This window comes from Rattus norvegicus, chromosome 4 (genome assembly GCF_021556685.1).
Source record: "Rattus norvegicus strain SHRSP/BbbUtx chromosome 4, alternate assembly SHRSP_T2T, whole genome shotgun sequence".
Classification (NCBI taxonomy): Eukaryota; Metazoa; Chordata; class Mammalia; order Rodentia; family Muridae; genus Rattus; species Rattus norvegicus.
The window spans coordinates 25,392,443-25,411,213 of NC_141537.1; the positions used below are offsets into that span (position 1 = coordinate 25,392,443).

An 18,771-nucleotide genomic window follows, 5' to 3' on the forward strand; every position below is an offset into this window, starting at 1 on the left:
AGACAGCTGTACCAGACTCCTGTTAGCAAGTACTTCCTGGCATCAGCAATAGTATCAGGGTTTGGTGTCGGCAGATGGCATGGATTCCCAGGTGGGTCAGTCTCTGGATGGCCTCTCCTTTAGTCTGCACTCTACTCTTTGCCCCTGTGTTTCCTTTAGACAGGAGCAATTCTGTGTTAAAATTTTGGGGATAGGTGGATGGCCCCATGCCTAACCTCTGGATATAGTCTCCACAGGCCCCACCCCCTTTGTGGGGTATTTCAGCTAATGTCATTCCTGTGGGTCCTGGGAGCCTCTTGCTTTCCTGGAATCTGGGACTTTCCGGTAGATACCCTCACTTCCCCATCCCCCATTGCTACACCCCTGTTCAATTTCCTCCATCTCCTCCATCTCCTCCCATACCTGATTCTGCCCCTCTTTTCCCCCTCCCTTTCTATCTTCCTCTAAGTCCCTCCCACCTCTACTCTCCCTGATTATTTTGTTCCCCCTTCTAAGTAGAACCGAAACATGCACTCTTTGATCTTCCTTCCTTTTGAGCTTCCTGTGGTCCATGAGTTGTATCGTGAGTATTCTAAGCTCTTTAGCAAGGCTTCTTAAGAACCATTATGATGCACACAATGCCTGAGCAGAGGGCGTGGCTTCTGAACACACCATGAAGAGTATGCCTGAGGACGACAAAGGTCTGCATGACTGTGCACCTTCTCCCATTTACTTTAAGAATATCGTGGATGCTTGTTTCATTCTTAATCACTGTGTAAGACACCAGCAGGGAAAGGTTAAATTGTTATTCCAGAAGTTGTTTCCTCCCATTCCTGACTCTGTGGCTGAGGCAATCTAGGCCCTCCATCTGTGTCTCATTTATTCAAACCTATGGGAGTCAACATGAATTCCAATTTGGCAGAGTCCTTGGAAGTTAGTAATAACAGTTTAGAACGTTCAAATATTTAATTCTATCAGAAATCATAAACAGGTTGACTTGCACAGTTAAAGACATCTCAAATTTGAAAACTAACATCTCAGCTGAAATTATCTTAATACACATGAGCCAACTAAGCCAGATGTGATTAAGTATTTTAAAATTCGGCTCTTAATATTAACCTATCTGGTCTTAGTACTTTGTTCTTTAAGCAGTGAATGGCACCATTTTTTCAAGTGTAGCGCACGGATGGAAACTTAAGCCAGTTCAGTGCTCTTTAATTAGTTAGCCAATTCAGAAAAGATAATTGTTTGTAGTTTAATTGTAAACTTCATTCCACACTGAGCCCAAGTGTAGAACAGTTTGAGAATCATTGATGTGGATTGTTTATATGCTTTCTTGAGGCAGGATTATATATTCTATGTCTGTAATAACCCAGCTGCCTACTACAGATCACGTGCTTTACCAGAACAAAGACAAACTGGTTCACAATGAAACAAAAACTGGATTGGACCCTGAGTACTGGAAAGCTGGCCCTTTTATAATATGAAAGGTAGAGGGAATCTATGGATAATTGGTAACACGCACGTCATCCAGATATAATATCACTGTAAAACTTTTCTGAGGATAGGATTTAATTTAAATAAAATCAGGGCTGTGTAAAATGAAAATCAAGGTTATGTTTGGAAATATATATGTATACATATATGCATGTAACAGGAATCGGTGAAAACAAGGGAGACGAATTTGAAAGACTAAGGAGGGGCATATGGGAGTGATTGATGGGAAGGAAGAGGAAAGAGAAATGATGTAATTATATTATTTATCTAACAAAAGAACAAGTTTGTGGGATGAGGGGATAGATCGATGGGTAACACCCTTGTTGCAAACACAGGAGGGCCTGTGTTCACCTTCCCAGAAACTATATAAAAGCCAGGCAGAGCAGCACGTACCCTATGCTAGAGAGGCAGGGAACTCCTGGAGGTTGTCAGCCAGCTATTCTAGCTGAGATAGTGACCTCAGGCTCGGTGAGGGATGCTGCCCCCCACCAAAAAAATAAGATGAAAAATGACAGCGTAAGGTGGGCAATATTAGCTTCTGGCCTCCACACGGAGGAAGGCTTCTACACTCATGTGCACACACACACAATACACATGAGAAATAAGTTCAGCCTTCCAATAGCTTAGCAACTAGGGTATGGCTATTAAGAGAATCATCATTTCTACATCCCACACCAGTTCATCATGGACATCTTAAAAGAGTGTGGATTATATAGTAGATAAATACAAATGAGAAATCACGGTGAATGGGGTGCCCATCATTCAACACTGATATATCTCGAACTTTTCAAAGCTAGTGTGTTGGTGTGCTTTTATATACTAAAATCTGAAGCATACGATTCAATCAACTTGACTAAAATCATGCACATCTCCACAATTACACAGTGGTAATTTATTTACCTTCACCCTAAACCTCTAGTCTTAAAGGGTGGAAAAAGGCCTAGCACTTAGAGCTTACTTATGGCTTGACAAAAGCCATTATGTATATTTTATATGTTATTTTTCACAATAATCTTGTCGGATAAGTAGACATTATTTCCTTTTGCTTTATGAATTTAAGGCTCAAAGTAGTTAAATGGCTTTCTCAAATTTGCCCAGCTGAGTTGCTGCCAGAGTGAACCTGATTCATCTATTCCATAACACCTAATGAAAGATAGTTTTGTACCTGGAATGATACTTGAGGTACTGCCCTACTGTCATTGGCCCAGCATACCAAGAGCAGCAGTTCATATAATAAAAATTATGGCCCAGATAGTCATTATCCAAAAAGGTATTTGTTATCACTTTCACTAGTCATGTATTCAGTATGTAAGAACTCATCTCATAGACTCCCACTTACATATATTGCTACTTCCTCCAAGAGCATCCAATTGCACTGGATCAATATTTGTAATATCCTACCGTTGTTTCTGAAAATCAATAGTAAATTGCAAGAACAAATAAATAATCACCATGTGTTCAATGCTATTTAAGACTACATTTTTCTTTCCTCTCACCCATTCTCTCCCTCTATCACAATATGCTTCTGTGAATAATTAAAAGTAAATTAATAGAAGAAAAATGTAAATGTACTGAATATGAAATTCTATAATTTCCAATGAAGACTAAAAGTTTCTTGGGTTCATTTAAAGTGTTTGAATATTTCTTTCAAGTTTGTTGGTGGTAGATGGTGGTGATTTGATTTTCAGAACATACCACAATTCAAGTTTATTGTAAAAATAAATATTAATTATACATTATCTCATGAAGAGAAAAATTTAAAGACCTCTCTACTGTGAAAGCTTTGGGGTCTTTCTGAGACACAACCTCACCATATAGCCTTGACTTACTAGAACCTAATCTGTAGACTAGGCTAGCCTTAAACATATAGAGATCCACCTTCTTCTATCTCCGGAGTACCAGAATTAAACATTTGTTGGTAGAAGTTTTGTTTATAGGCTATCCAGTCACCATCAGTTCCATGGCAACCCATGCCAGCACTGTGAGGAACTTACAAAGACATCTCTGACTGCAAAATAAGAGATAAAACCTTAAATATTGGTAATCTCAATTTTAATAAATGTAGGAAATAATTTAGAATGTATAAATTCACTGATGTTTTCTCGATAGTACTAAAATTGTTGTTTTATACAATATGTCTCACTGATAAAACTTGATATGTGAACAGAAACCTCAAGGATATAGAGAAGCAAGTCATATGGGAATATGGGAAAAACACGCCTGGCAATCTACACAAATCCTGAGGCGCAAGCCTCCTCAAAATTGAAAGGACCACTGGGGCTATGGATGTACTAGGTAGAGGAAGTGAGTTCAGAGAAGTGGTTTGATCTAAAAATTGTAGGACCTTCAAGCAGATGCTCTTTTTTGCTTCAAGCTCTGAGATGTAGCAAGAACAATATCAAAGGCTTAGACTGGCAAATTTAGAAAGTATGTTGATAGTTCAAGGAAAGCTACTTGAGGAGTTGAATATAAAGCTTAGTGGTAGATCATTGTACACACACACACACACACACACACACACACACACACACACACACACACACTTAAAAAATCACCAAAGATACTTAAAGAGACCAGATAAATGTATATTTTCTATAAATATTGAAATTCCTCAGTCATTTTAATTTCCAGAGAAAAATCATTTGGTAAAACTCCCCAAGGTATTTGACTTGAACTAGAGTCAGCTTATCTACTGCACAATAACAATTAAGCACAGGTGAGCTTCTTATACCAAATTGAGATTTTTGTCCTCAAGACTCAAACCTAGATTCATGTAATTATCAGTTACAATGTAACTAGATATAAATACACTATATAAATAGATAGATATACACTATCTAGACTTCCTACTATACAGCTGTTGATCAAATCTAAAGAATATAAAGTAACTGAGTGATGTTTTCTTAGCCTGCAATGTTGAGAAAATCGGAGGTCCTTCTCTCGGTCAATGACTCTCCTCCCAGCAGTAGGACACCTGTAATCTAATCGTGTGACTTCAAGCAATACTCAGGCTCCCCTGACCTCTTGCAAGTCTTGCTCGTAGCAGGAATGGCGAGTTGGGCTACTCACATCACCGTGATACTGTGTTATTGAAGAGAGGAATATTGAAAACCCTATGAGCTACGTTCATCAATGTGTCACTCGTTTCAACAGCTATTGAAGCGTCGTCTGTCTTATGTCAGACACAGGAAAGGAGGCAAAACAGTTGCTGGAACCACTCTCAAAAGGCAGCCTCTCCTCTCTCCTGCAGGCGTACGTGTGGAGCACCTGCCTTAGGCAGCAGCTGTACACGAAGGAGTTGGAGTAAGGGCTGTAGCAAGAGTAATGCAATTATTAAATCCCACCTTTTATGCTATATATTTGAATATATTGCTTCACATCTGGCCTCTCTTTTGTATTTTATAACAACTTTGAACAAATTGTTCTTCTCAAACGTAGTTAGAGAGAATGTGAATTCTAACTGAATTTTTAGGAAGGAGCTATAGGCATCAAGGCCCCTTAAGAGGAACTGAAGGGCACCCATTAAAAACTCATATGTATCTGTACAAGCAGAGCATGTAGGACACTTTTTAGCGATCCCTGAAGCCAGCGTCATTTCCTTTTACATTATGGTGAAATCCTATCCTCTTTAGTTTGTAACGAACTTAAATTTTTTTTATTTATGAAGAAAACCATGAATTGTACTAAGACAATTTATTTAATAACATTCTTTATCAAAAGTCAAGACATTACAAATTCCTGCTCGATATTGTTTTAAAAAAATTGGAAATGTAGGGATTTATTGCAGTGATAGAAAACTTTTCTAGCTTGATACGTTGAATTCCATTTTCAGCACCACAGAAGGGGGGTGCAGAAACAGAGAGGTGGTGGGCAGAAAGACACACACACACACACAGAGAGAGAGAGAGAGAGAGAGAGAGAGAGAGAGAGAGAGAGAGAGAGAGAGAACGGAGGCAATGGCTCAGTATACCCACAAACACACCAATACACATACATACATGCACATACACTGTACACAGTTACACAAGAAAAGGACAACAAGAGTAGGAAGAGAAGGAGGTAGGGAAGGAAGAAGGTCCTGAACATATTAACTTAAAACTTAGCAAGCATATATAATTTTCCCTCAGAAGCAACATGAATAAGATCTCAAATGAAAAGTTAGTACAGGTAGAAATTCATTAATAGTTACTGCTTCTATTATAAAGAAAACCAGGTCTGACACATTGCATATTATGAGTGAGCAATGTTGGTTCCACTCTATCAAAAATGACAAGATAATCTTCCTTGGCTTTTCAAACTTGGAAGCCATTTCGTATACTGTATTGAAAACATTCTCTCTTTGAAAGTGTCTCCTTCTTGAAGCTAATCTGTGCCCATTGAGTTGTCACCAAGACAGTTCTAAGTCTAGCTATTTTTATAGAACCACTAATTATGTATAGATATATTGGACACAGACTCAGGAGGTATGAGACTTTAGCTACTGCCTTGAACACATCATTTCACTTCCTTAGTCCCACTTATGCCATACATCAAATTATAGTTTTTAAAAGGAGCCTTGTTTTTTTCTTGAAGGTTTTAATAAAAATACTCAGTGTGAAAGACAACTACAAACACATACATATACACACACACACGTCACAAGTCATATCACATTAAAATATATTTATTGGAATAAATTCCCATGTTTGTTGTTGTTGTTGTTGTTGCTGCTGCTGCTGCTGTTGTGTTTGAACTGCTTTGTTTACAAAGATCACCATGACATAGTTTTTTCTTTTTCATTTTATTCTTGGTACCATTAAACCAATAGGTCATTTTACACATTTCATCAAAACTTCATCAGACAATACTGACACTTGTCTGGTGGAATCATCTTCAATTGACAGAAGCTGGAATGTAATTTTTTTCCTATTTGTTTGGAGTTTATAATACAACTGTTGAGAACATGTGTTTTGCTATAAATTACACCACAAGAGAGACAATAGCTAAAACGTTGGGAAAGGAGATCAGAAGCTGACAGCAACCCATTCGTGCCAGAAATCGTTGTTCACAGCACATGAGGTGCTCTCCAGTTGCTTCATACGCCATAACAGAGTAAAAGTTCACGAGAAGCCACAACAATAAAGTTTGTGAAGGGGCTGGAAGACACATTCGGCTTTATGTCTTTTCAATCTTATTTCAGATTGCTAATATAAAAAACCAACTTTTGAACTTTAAGTCATTTTTAGTCTGGTCCTTAAAAAAAGCAATAAAAGCAACTGTATTGCTCCGTGAACCATTTGTCTTCCTCCCTCCCCTGTGTATGAGTTTCTGCTTTCTGCCAGGTCTCCACTCACCACAAGTGTCAGTCAAGTACCATTCAAGGCAGATGAACAGAGACTCAAGAGTTAAGTGCTTCTCTTACATACAGGACACAATCATAACGCATCTTTCCATCCTTTAGCCATGCCCTTGATCCTATCTTACTTCCATCTAACCCCTGTGCTTCAGGTCTCCCAAGAACACACTTTGTTCTTCGGAGGCAAAGAATGATAACCTTATCATAGTTTTCAAGCCTGTTGCCTTGTTTTGTTTTCCTTTGTTTTGTTTTGTTTTCTATAAGCTGACAATATGAACACTCTGTGGTATGGTTGAAGTGGAAGGCTTTTATTGTAGATATAAGAGGCATCTGGAAAAGTCCAGAACAGAGAAAGTCGTAGGATGAACATGGCCAGGAGTTTGGAGCCAGCATGAGAGAAACAGGAATGGAGTGAAGAGGTAGATATAGAGAAAGGGACAGGAAGAGCAGCGAGAGATTAAGACAAAGAGAGTGCAGGCAAGAGAGGCACGGCTAACCCAAAGAGCAGGGTTATAAGAATGAGTAGCTTGGGAGAGGTAAATCCTTAACCTGGAGAGAGTCTAGGGGAGGTGAGGAGGTCTGAAGAGCTAGGATGTACTCTGAAACATATAACAGCTTCTTGTGGAACTGAAGAAGCAGGAAGCCCAGCATGCACTTTGATGTGCTAATCGGCTTCACAGGTAGTCATACGGAAGAGGTCAGGAAAATGGCTCCTTTTGGTAGAAGGAAACCAGTTGCCAAAGTTCCCAAGGAATGCTAGGTACTGTGTAGAATATAGGGAAATGGAGTTTCCATGGGACCTGATGTTTGAATCAGGAAGTAAAGTATTTGTATTCATAACTTGAAATACTCCTAAGGGAATTATTTATCTCCCCCTTTTTTTAGAAGTTAAAAGTAATAACTGTGTTATTAGCATGAGCAACGGGGCGTGTGTGATTTGAAAAAAAAGGGGGGTTGTGAAATAATTTGTAAAAAGCACAACTGAGAAATGAAAGGCTTTGGTGTAAGTGGCTGGTGTTAGATTTACTTATGGTACCCGAAAGGGATTACCCACAAGTTCAATAGAAAGTCTACTTTCAGTAAATAATGTTACACTAAAACTTTTGATTTGAGCCACAGAGGGTTCAGCGGCATGAGAGTGCATTAGAATGTAACCAGAATGAAAGAGAGTATCAAAGCTGTGAGTAATGTAGCCACAGAGAAATCCTTCACAGCGTCTGGGAGGAACATCAGGGGATTTTTGGGGGGTTTTTTTGTTTTTGTTTTTTGTTTTTTTAGCAAATACATGATGTGCAAAAATGTTTTATCAAGAAGTGAATAATATACTCATTTTAATATTTCGTAAACTTCAAGGAAATGAGAGAATAGTCAACACAAACTGCTGTCAATCCTGTCAAACCGAGGAGCAAAGGGATCTGTGTGTTTCCCTGTCTAGTTCATTCCCACAAAGAGAGTCAGTCACTCTATGTAACCAAGTGAGACTTCTGAAACACTCCACAAGCCCCTTATCTTGAGTGCACTGGACCATCTGCGGGCAGTACATGTAAATTCTCATTATCCACCCTGGTTGAAATACACTATCTAATCACAGTGCCCTTCACTGTTATCGGGCTTATTTCATAGCCCCAAGTCATTTTTTTCTCTGTTTTTCTCTAATTTAAAAGCACAACATAAAAATAAACTGTATTGTGCTTCAAGTAATAAAACCCATACTCATCTATTAAATGTGCAAAATTCTCTCTATAAAGCTAATTAACTAGATAAAAGGTCTGTATCAGGCTTTAAACAGTTTCTGTCTCAAAGGCCTAACTCAGTAATTAATTATGTTTCTCGGAGTCTCTAAAAACACTTTTAACAGATTCATGGGCCTTTAGAAACGAGACATCTTGGGTATCATGTAAAATATCTTAATCTTTCAATCTGCTCAGAAGTGAGTCAAGTTCTTAAACAGAAGCAGAATTAAATGTCTTTAAAATTAGGTCCACATATTCCTATGATTTAATTAGTTGTTTACATTACCTCAGAGTGGGGGAGAACATTAAATTTCTACTCAGCATCATTTTAGAGCACTGCTGGCACTGAAGTGACCATTATTAATGGATAGTGGACTTCACAGACATTAGCGAAGCATAGCCCCAGATGTGTACTGCTACTCGGGTGTGTGGCTCCTATTGGCATGCTAGATATGAATATGTGTATATGAACATGCGTAACCAGCAGGAGTCTGTGTAGCATCACTTACTGCATAATCACGCTAATGTCATTCTGCCATTAAAATTACCAGGGCAATTCAAGCCCTCCCGAGATCCATGATGTTTTCCCAGTGCAAAACATCTTGGAAGGGAAATACTCAGCTACTCCTCCACAATGCACCATTCTGCTTAACCCCTTGCCTTGGGTTTTGCTCTCTTCTAATTTGTTAGCATGAACAACTCTTTGAAACTTGTCAGAAGTTGGCTATAAACTTCCTGTGCATACTTGAAGCAGTACTGACAGTTTATGGAGTCTGAGCCTTAGAGTCTGTGATGTAAATTCCATGGCTGTGTTGCTATTACAGCCTGAGTTTACTCATCTCTTTTGTAATTAGCCTCCAGCAGTGGATTTGCAAATTCTTCAACTTATTCCTGCACAGTGAGAGCAATATAGATTTAAAAGAAAGACAACCAGCACAAGATGAGGCTGGCAATATCAGAAGAAAGGGACCCTCCTGAAGGCATCGAGTACTTTCTCAAGACCCCTAGAAGGGAGGAAGCTTTCTTTCCTACCCTTTAAGCCTTCAGAGTGTCTCCCTGACAAAGCTGAAGAGGGTCGAAAATTTTAATTACAGGTTTCCTTTAATTACAGGCTCCTTTGCTGTGTTTACCAAACAGCTTTGGGCCCTGAGGGTGGAGTTAGGCTCTTTAAAGTCATGTTTTAATCTCCTTTGTAATTGCGATTTGATTGCTGGTGTAAATTACGCATGGGCTTGCCACCTTCAGTGCCAGCCGTTTCCCAGAGTGCATAATTTTGAACTGAACGGCTGATAGCCGTCCAAAAGTTTCCCAGAACGTTTCGCAGACTCCTTGAATTATGCATTAAACAGAATTCTTTAAAAAGAAGGCAAGAGGTTCCTTTGATGTCAGCTAGGGCTTTCCATCACATTATGGACTATTAGTTTCTAGACTCCTTTAGAGGTGGTTTCCTGAAACCAATGTTCAATTCAGGACTTATCACCTCTAACCTTTATATTTTATTTTAACAGCATCATATGTCACCCTGAATGTGGCAGTTTCTGGCAGAAACCTGGTGGTTAATTTCTGAGGAGGTGGGAATAGAGAAAGAACAGTTTGTGGCAAATACGCCACCTGCTGCACAAAATGTGTCCGTACAATAGAAATGTCACCATAGAAAGTCTTTAGAATCTTCATGGAACAGCTATGGTGTCTTTGTGGCTCCTGGTATCCATACATCACATCCTAAGGTCAGGGGCCCCTGATGATCCGAAACTTTTGGTTATAAGTCCTCAACTCGGGACAGTCTTGGCTTGCTATTTATGATTTTGAGCTATGTCCCATTCAAATGTCACCTTATACATTATTAAGCAAAACAACCCCTATGTTTATTTAAAAGAAAGATTGGCTAAGTTTGCACTGTGGTGCAAAAATATAAATTTTAAAACAGTGTACATCATGGGCAATTTTATATTGCCATTTTTTTTCTTGCACACTAAGCACTTTGAAATCTGTCAAAGGTTATGCCTTTTCTGTGCCCATATCAATTGACCTCACACCTTAAGGAAATTTTATCATCCGACTCAGTCATATCTGGGAATAAAAAGAGAGCCCTATGTATAATTATGCCTAAACACAAAAGAACTTGGGCCATCGTAAACGAGCAAATCTGAAAAAAATGAAACCCATATCTTCTCCTGAACAGTCAATATCAACTGCTAACTCATGTTTCAGAATAACATACAAAAAAGAAAATGACCCAGCATAGTAAAAAAGATGCCAAACTGAAGAAACAAAGAAGATTGCTTTTCACCACAGAGTGGGACTATTCTATCAATCTGCCATCTGTGTATATGTTAGGTCAAGGAAGACCTTAATAAAGACCAGATAGAGCTTTATAATTCTCTAGAAGAGATGATGTCCTTATCTAGAAAGATACATTTTGCAGAGTAAGTGTCTCAGTGAACATTTCTTGAAACTTACTAAGCATCAAGTAAATGTTGGTACAGTCATGGATAAAGCAGACATAAAGTAATACCTTTGAGATTTGACTTGGGGATGCTGAGAAGATGGTTCAGTGAATGGAACACATACTACACAAGCTTGTTTGAGCATGAGAGTGCAGATCCCAGAATCCTGTAAAATGTCATGAAGAATGGTGGTGGCTCACCCCTGTTTCCAGCCTCCAAAGGCAGAGACAGGATTTCCCAAGCAAGCAGGCAAGAAAGACTACCCATACTGGTGAAATATGGATTTCACTGAAAGACCCTGCTTCAGTGAAAGACTGATGAAGGGTATCTCTGACATCAGCCGGGGCCTCAACATGTACCTGCGATGTTTGTACATATGTATACACACACGTGCACACCACAGACACGAAAACAGAAGAAGAAAATTAAAATTACTTACTGTAAGTAGTATTTGGGTCTCTACTGCAGAGATCACTTCTAGATTAGATAAATGTGTGGAAATCATTGACATATTTAAGCTGACAGGGAAAAAAAAAGGAAGGCTCGCTTCAGGAAAGATCAAGAAAGAAAAGAAGAAATGGTTCAGAAGACCTGGCACAGTGACACACATCTGTAATCTCAGTGTATGCTACAGAGTAAGATGTTGTCAAACAAATAAGGCACCTGAACTTGAGACACTCCTGTAGGTAAAATAAGATAAAGAATATTTGAGTTAAACACATTGAAAAGGGTAGTATACAAGTATAATAAAAGAAAGATATCTTCCTTTCTGAATTTGAAAACAAGCAGATCTAGAAACTTGTATGTCAGACATGACTTTAATCATCGTCATTATCCAGTAATTATCACTATAGTGTTAAAATTATGAATAGCATTCTCCAAGGAACTTAAACATTTTATGTATCCCTTTTAATGTATCTCCCTAGAATTGATATTAAATCATAAAATGATACATTATTAAAAGTTAAGCAAAAACACCATTAGCATCTGTGCCACCTTCCGTTTTAGATTTCCTTTGGGGAAGCACTCAACTCTCTGTTTTCACTCTCAGTGAGGTGAATCAAAGCAGAGCCTCACTTCCCAGCTTGTTTGTGAATATGAAATTAACTGAAAACACAGCTCGGTTATTCTTCCCAGTTCCCTTCTGTGTGGCAAACTCTTCCTCTCTATTCACCATTCTTTCTTTTTATTGGATTTTTTTATTTACATTTCAAGTGTTATTCTCTTTCTCGGTTTCCTGTCCGTGAGACCCCTATCCCACCCCATCCCCCTCCTTCTATAAGGGTGTTTCCCCCTCCCCAACCACACCCTCTTCCCGCCTCCCTGCCCTGACATTCCCCTACACTGGGGGATCCAGCTTTGGCAGAACCAACTGCTTCTCCTCCCATTGGTGCCCAACAAGGCCATCCTCTGCTGCATATGTAACTGGAGCCAAGAGTCAGTCCCTGTATAGTCTTTGGGTAGTTGTTTAGTCCCTGGGAGCTCTGGTTGGTTGGTATTGTTGTTCTTATGGGGTTGCGGGCCATTTCAGCTCCTTCAATCCTTTCCCAAACTTCTCCAACCATTCACAGTTCATGGTTTGCTGTTAGCATTTGCCTCTATATTTGTCCCGCTCTGGCTGAGCCTCTCAGGAGACAGTTATATCAGGCTCCTGTCAGCATGCACTTCTTGGCTTCATGAATATTGTCTGGTTTTGGTAGTTGTATATATATTTGCTGGATCCCCATGTGGGGCAGGCTCTGAATGGCCATTCCTTCAGTCTCTGCTCCCAAACTTTGTCTCCACAACTACTCCTATAAATATTAAAAGGGTGACCTTTTAAGAAGGAATGAAGCATCTGCACTTTGGTAATCCTTCTTCTTGAGCTTCATGTGGTCTGTGGATTGTATCTTGGGTAATTCAAACTTTTGGGCTAATATTCACTTGCAGTGACTGTATACCGTGTGTGTATGTGTGTGTGTGTGTGTGTGTGTGTGTGTGTGTGTGTTGTGTGTTGTGTGTTGTGTTTTGTTGTTGTTTTTTTGTGATTAGGTTGTCTCGCTCAAGATAATAGTTTCTAGTTCCATCCATTTGCCTGTGAATTTCATGTAGTCATTGTTTTTTAAAGCTGAGTAGTACTCCACTGAGTAGATGTACCACATTTTCTGTATTCATTCCTCTGTTGAAGAGGATCTGAGTTCTTTCCAGCTTCTGGCTATTGGAAATAGGGCTGCTATGAACATAGTGGAGAATGTGTCTTTGTTGTATATTGGAACATCATTTGGGTATATGCCCAGGAGTTGTATAGCTGGGTTCTCAGGTAGAACAATGTCCAATTTTCTGAGGAACCTCCAGACTGATTTCCAGAGTGATTGTACCAGCTTGCAATCTCACCAATAATGGAAGAGTGTTCCTCTTTCTCCACATCCTCACCAGCATTTGCTGTCACCTGAGTTTTTTTAATATTAGCCACTCTGACTGTTATGAGGTGAAATCTTAGGGTTGTTTTGATTTGCATTTCCCTGATGACTAAGGATGTTGAACATTAGGTACTTCTCAGCCATTCCATATTCCTCAGCTGAGAATTCTTTGTTTAGCTCTGTACCCCATTTTTAATAGGATTATTTGGCTCTCTGAAGTCTAACATCTTGAGTTCTTTGTATATAGTGGATATTAGCCCTCTATCAGATGTAGGATTGGTAAAGATCTTTTCCCAATCTGTTGGTTGCAGTTTTGTCCTAATGACAGTGCCCTTTGCCTTACAGAACCTTTGCAATTTTATGAGGTTCCATTTGTTGATTTTTGATCCTAGAGCATAAACCATTGGTGTTTTGTTCAGGAAATTTTCCCCAGTGCCCATGTGTTTGAGGCTCTTTCCCACTTTCTCTTTCATTAGTTTCAGTGTATCTGTTTTGATGTGGAGGTCCTTGATCCACTTGGACTTGGTCTTTGTACAGGGTGATAAGAATGGATCAATTTGCATTCTTCTACATGCTGACCTCCAGTTGAACCAGCACCATTTGTTGAAAATGCTATCTTTTTTCCATTGGATGGTTTTAGCTCTTTTGTCAAAGACCAAGTGACCATAGGTGTGTGGGTTCATTTCTGGGTCTTGATTCTATTCCATTGATCTACCTGCTTGTCTCTGTACCAATATCATAGTTTTTAATCACTATTGCTCTGTAATACTGCTTGAAGTCAGGGATGGTGATTCCCTAAGAAGTTCTGGGTTTTTTTGTTATTCCAAATGAATTTGCAAATTGCTCTTTCTAACTATATGAAGAACTGAGTTGGAATTTTGATGAGTATTGCAATGAAATCTGTAAATTGCTTTTGGCAAAATAACCATTTTTACTATATTAACCCTGCTACTCCATGAGCATGGGAGTTCTTTCCATTTTCTGAGATCCTCTAATATCTTTCTTCAGAGACTTGTAATTCTTGTCATACAGATCATTCACTTGCTTGGTTAGAGTCATACCGAGGTATTTTATGTTATTTGTGAGTCTTGTGAAGGGTGTCATTTCTCTAATTTCTTTCTCAGCCTGTTTATCCTTTGAGTAGAGGAAGGCTACTGATTGATTGAATTAATTTTATACCCAGCCATTTTGCTGAATTTGTTTATCAGGTTTAGTCGCTCTCTGGTGGAACTTTTGGGGTCACTTAAGTATACTATCATATCATCTGCAAATAGTGATATTTTGATTTCTTCCTTTCCAATTTGTATTCCTTTGACCTCCTTTTGTTGTCTGATTGCTCTGGCTAGGACTTCAAGTACTATATTGAATGAGTAGGGAGAGAATGAGCAGCCTTGTATAGTTCCTGGTTTTAGTGGGATTGTTTCAAGTTTCTCTCCATTTAGTCTGATGTTGGCTACTGGTTTGCAGCATGTTGCCTTTCCTATTGAGGTATGGGTCTTGAAGTCCTGATCTTTTCTACACTTTTAACATGAAGGGGTGTTGAATTTTGTCAAATGCTTTCTCAGCGTATAATGAGATGATCGTGTTTCTTGTTTGTTTGTGTGTTTGTTTGTTTGAGTTTGTTTACATAGTGGATTACAGTTGATGATTTCTGTATATTGAACCATCTCTGCATCCCTGGGATACAGTCTACTTGATCATGATGGATGATGGTTTTGACGTGTTCTTGGATTCCTTTTGCGAGAATTTTATTGAGTATTTTTGTGTTGATATTCATAAGGGAAATTGCTCTGAAGTTCTCTTTCTTTGTTGGATCTTTGTGTGGTTTAGGTATTAGCATAATTGTGGCTTCATAGAAGGAACTGTGTAGCATTCTGTTTCTATTTTGTGAATAGTTTGAACAGTATTGGTATTAGGTCTTCTATGAAGGTCTGATAGAATTCTGAACTAAATCCATCTCTCGTGGGCTTTTTTTGGTTTGGAGACTTTTAATAACTGCTTTTATTTTTTTAGGAGTTATGGGACTGTTTATATGGTTTATCTGATCCTGATTTAACTTGAGTTCTTGGTATCTGTCTAGAAAATTTTCCATTTCTTCCAGATTTTCTAGTTTCTTGAATATAGATAGCCTTTTGAAGTAGGATCTGATGTTTTTTTTTAATTGCCTCAGATTCTATTGTTATGTCTCCCTTTTCATTTCTGATTTTGTTAATTGGGATATACTCTCTGTGCCCTCTAGGTACTCTGGCTGAGGATTTATCTATCTTGTTGATTTTCTCAAAGAACCAGCTCCTGGTTTTGTTGATTCTTTGTTTCTACTTGGTTGATTTCAGCCCCGAGTTTGATTATTTTCTGCCTTCTACTCCTCTTGGGTATATTTGCTTCTTTTTGTTCTAGAGCTTTTAGATGTCCTGTCAAGCTATTAGTGTATACTCTCTCCAGTTTCTTTTGGAGGCACTCAGAGCTGTGAGTTTTCCTCTTAGTACTGTTTTCATGGTATCCAATAAGTTTGGGTATGTTGTACCTTCATTTCATTAAATTCTAAAATGTCTTTAATTTCTTTATGTCTTCCACAACCAAGTTAACATTGAGTAGACTGTTGTTCAACTTCCATGTATATGTGAGCTTTCTGTCTTTTTTTATGTTATTGAAGACCAGCCATAGTTAATGGTGATCTGATAGGATGCATGGGATTATTTCTATCTTCTTGTATCTGTTGAGGACTATTTTGTAACCAATTATATGCTCAGTTTTGGAGACGGTACCATGAGGTGCTGAGAAAAAGGTACATTCTTTTGTTCTAGGATGAATAGTCTATAGATATCTGTTAAATACATTTGGTTCATAACTTCTTTTAGTTTCTCTATGTCTCTGTTCAGTTTCTGTTTCCATGATCTGTCCATTGATGAGAGTAGGGTGTTGAAATCTCCCTCTATTATTGTGTGAGGTATAATGTGTGCTTTGAGCTGTAGTTAGGTTATTTTTATGAGTGTATGTGCCCTTGCATTGGGTACATACATATTTAGGATTGAGAGTTCCTCTTGTTGGGTTTTTCCTTTGATGAATATGAAGTGTCCTTCTTTATCTTTTTTTGATGACTTTTGGTTGAAAATCAATTTTATTCAATATTAGAATGGCTACACCAGCTTGTTTCTTCAGACTGTTTGCTTGGAAAATTGTTTTCCAGCCTTTTCCTCTGAGGCAGTATCTGTCTTTGTCACTGAGATGTGTTTCCTGTGTGCAGAAAAATTCTTAGTCCTGTTTATGCATCCAGTCTGTTAATCTATATTTTTTTAATTGGGGAATTGAGTCCATTGATATTAAGATATATTAAGGAATAGTGATTGTTGTTTCCTTTTAGTTTTATTGTTAGAGGTGGAATTATGTTTGTGTGGCTTTCTTCTTTTGGATTTGTTGCAATGAGATTATTTTCTTGCTTTTTCTAGAGTGTAGTTTCCCTACTTGTGTTGGAGTTTTCCATCTATTATCCTTTGTAGGGATGGATTTGTAGAAAGATATTGTGTAAACTTGGTTTTGTCATGGAATATCTTGGTTTCTCCATCTATGTTAAATGAGAGTTTTGCTGGATACAGTAACTTGGGCTGGCATTTGTTTTCTCTTAGGGTCTGTATGATACCTGCCCAGGATCTTCTGTCTTTCACAGACCTTGATGAGAAATCTGGCGTAATTCTGATAGGTTTGCCTTTATATGTTGCTTGACATTTTTCCCTTGCTGCTTTTAATATTCTTTTTTTGTTTTGTGCATTTGGTGTTTTGACTGTTATGTGATGAGAGGAATTTTTCTTCTGGTCTAATCTATTTGGAGTTCTGTAGGATTCTTGTATGCTTATGGGCATCTCTTTCTTTAGGTTAGGGACATTTTCTTCTATAATTTTGTTGAAGATATTTACTGGCCCTTTAAGTTGGGAGTCTTCATTCTCTTCTATACCTATTATCCTTAGGTTTGATCTTCTCATTGTGTCCTGGATTTCCTGTATGTTTTGGGCTAGGAGATTTTTGCATTTTACATTATCTTTGATGGCTGTTTTGATGTTTTCTATGGTATCTTCTGCCCCTGAGATTCTTTCTTCTATCTCCTCTATTCTGTTGGTGATGCTTGCATTTATGACTCCTGATCTCTTCCCTAGGTTTTCTATCTCCAGGGTTGTTTCCCTTTGTGCTTTATTTATTGTTTCTATTTCCATTTTTAAATCCTGGACAGTTTTGTTCAATTCCTTCACCTGTTTGGTTGTGTTTTCCTGTAATTCTTTAAGGGATTTTTGTGTTTCCTCTTTAAGGCCTTCTACTTTTTACCTGTGTTTTCCTGTATTTCTTTTTTTTTTTTTTTGGTTCTTTTTTTTTTTTGGAGCTGGGGACCGAACCCAGGGCCTTGCGCTTCCTAGGCAAGCGCTCTACCACTGAGCTAAATCCCCAACCCCCTGTATTTCTTTAAGAGTTATTTAGGTCCTTCTTAATGTCCTCTATCATCATCATGACATGTGATTTTAAATTCAGATCTTGCTTTTCTGGTATGTTTGGATATCCAGTATTTGCTTTGGTGGGAAAACTGGACTATGATGATGCCACGTAGTCTTGGTTTTTGTTGCTTAGGTTCCTGGACTTGCCTCTCGCCATCTGGTTGTCTCTGGGGTTAGCTTGTCTTGCTGCCTCTGACAGTGATTTGACCCTCCTGTAAGACTGTGTGTCAGCACTCTTGTAGTCCTGTTTTCTTTCAGCCAGATTTCTGCTCTCAGGTGTGTCAGAGCTCCTAGAGACTAGCTTTCAGCTCTATAGTTTCAAAAACTATAAAGGTCCTGTCCTGGCTGTTCCTAAGTTCCTTTATCCAGAGAGTACTAGCCAAGTTCATCTTGGACCAGGAATATGAGCAGAAGTGGCAGTTTCCCCTGGGCTCTCAGGATTGTCCCCACTTCTGAGACTCCAGCTCTCTCCCCCATGTGATTTTGTTACAGAGAGCTGTGGGTCTGGTTCAGCTTTGGTGCAGGTCAAAACCAGAAGGTTCCTCCTGCTGACTGCTCCTACATTTCTGTATCCAGAGGCCACTAGGCAAGTTCCTCTTGGGCCAGGAATGTGAGCAGAAGTGGCAGACTCCCCTTAGCTCTCAGGATTGTCTGCAGTTCTGAGAGTCCAGCTCTCTCCCCACAGTATTTGGGTACAGAGCACTGTGGGACTGGGTCTGTTCCCTCTATTCATCATTCTTAAATGAATGCCACCAGATAAGCTGTATGGGCTTGCATTTTTATAGTTTTCCATGTCAACACATGGAAAACCTAAAGCGCAATCTGGCTGGAGGTCAGGGAAAGGTCCAAGAAACTTTTCTTAGCTATTCTGAGCATTGTCAGGAATTAGTTATGCCTTCCAAA

General features: G+C 38.8%; 1 protein-coding gene and 2 long non-coding RNA genes across 9 annotated transcripts in view; all 3 read left to right on the forward strand.

The window, feature by feature from the left end:
• Grm3 (glutamate metabotropic receptor 3) overlaps positions 1–18,771 on the forward strand; it is a 245,305-nt gene that overhangs the window by 169,809 nt on the left and 56,725 nt on the right. The gene's annotated exons all lie outside the window — the stretch shown is intronic.
• LOC148006238 (uncharacterized) overlaps positions 1–18,771 on the forward strand; it is a 901,378-nt gene that overhangs the window by 68,618 nt on the left and 813,989 nt on the right. The gene's annotated exons all lie outside the window — the stretch shown is intronic.
• On the forward strand, positions 617–4,860 carry LOC147994713 (uncharacterized). The gene is made up of 2 exons (XR_015685925.1): positions 617–680; positions 4,384–4,860. It is a non-coding gene; the product is annotated as an uncharacterized LOC147994713 (long non-coding RNA).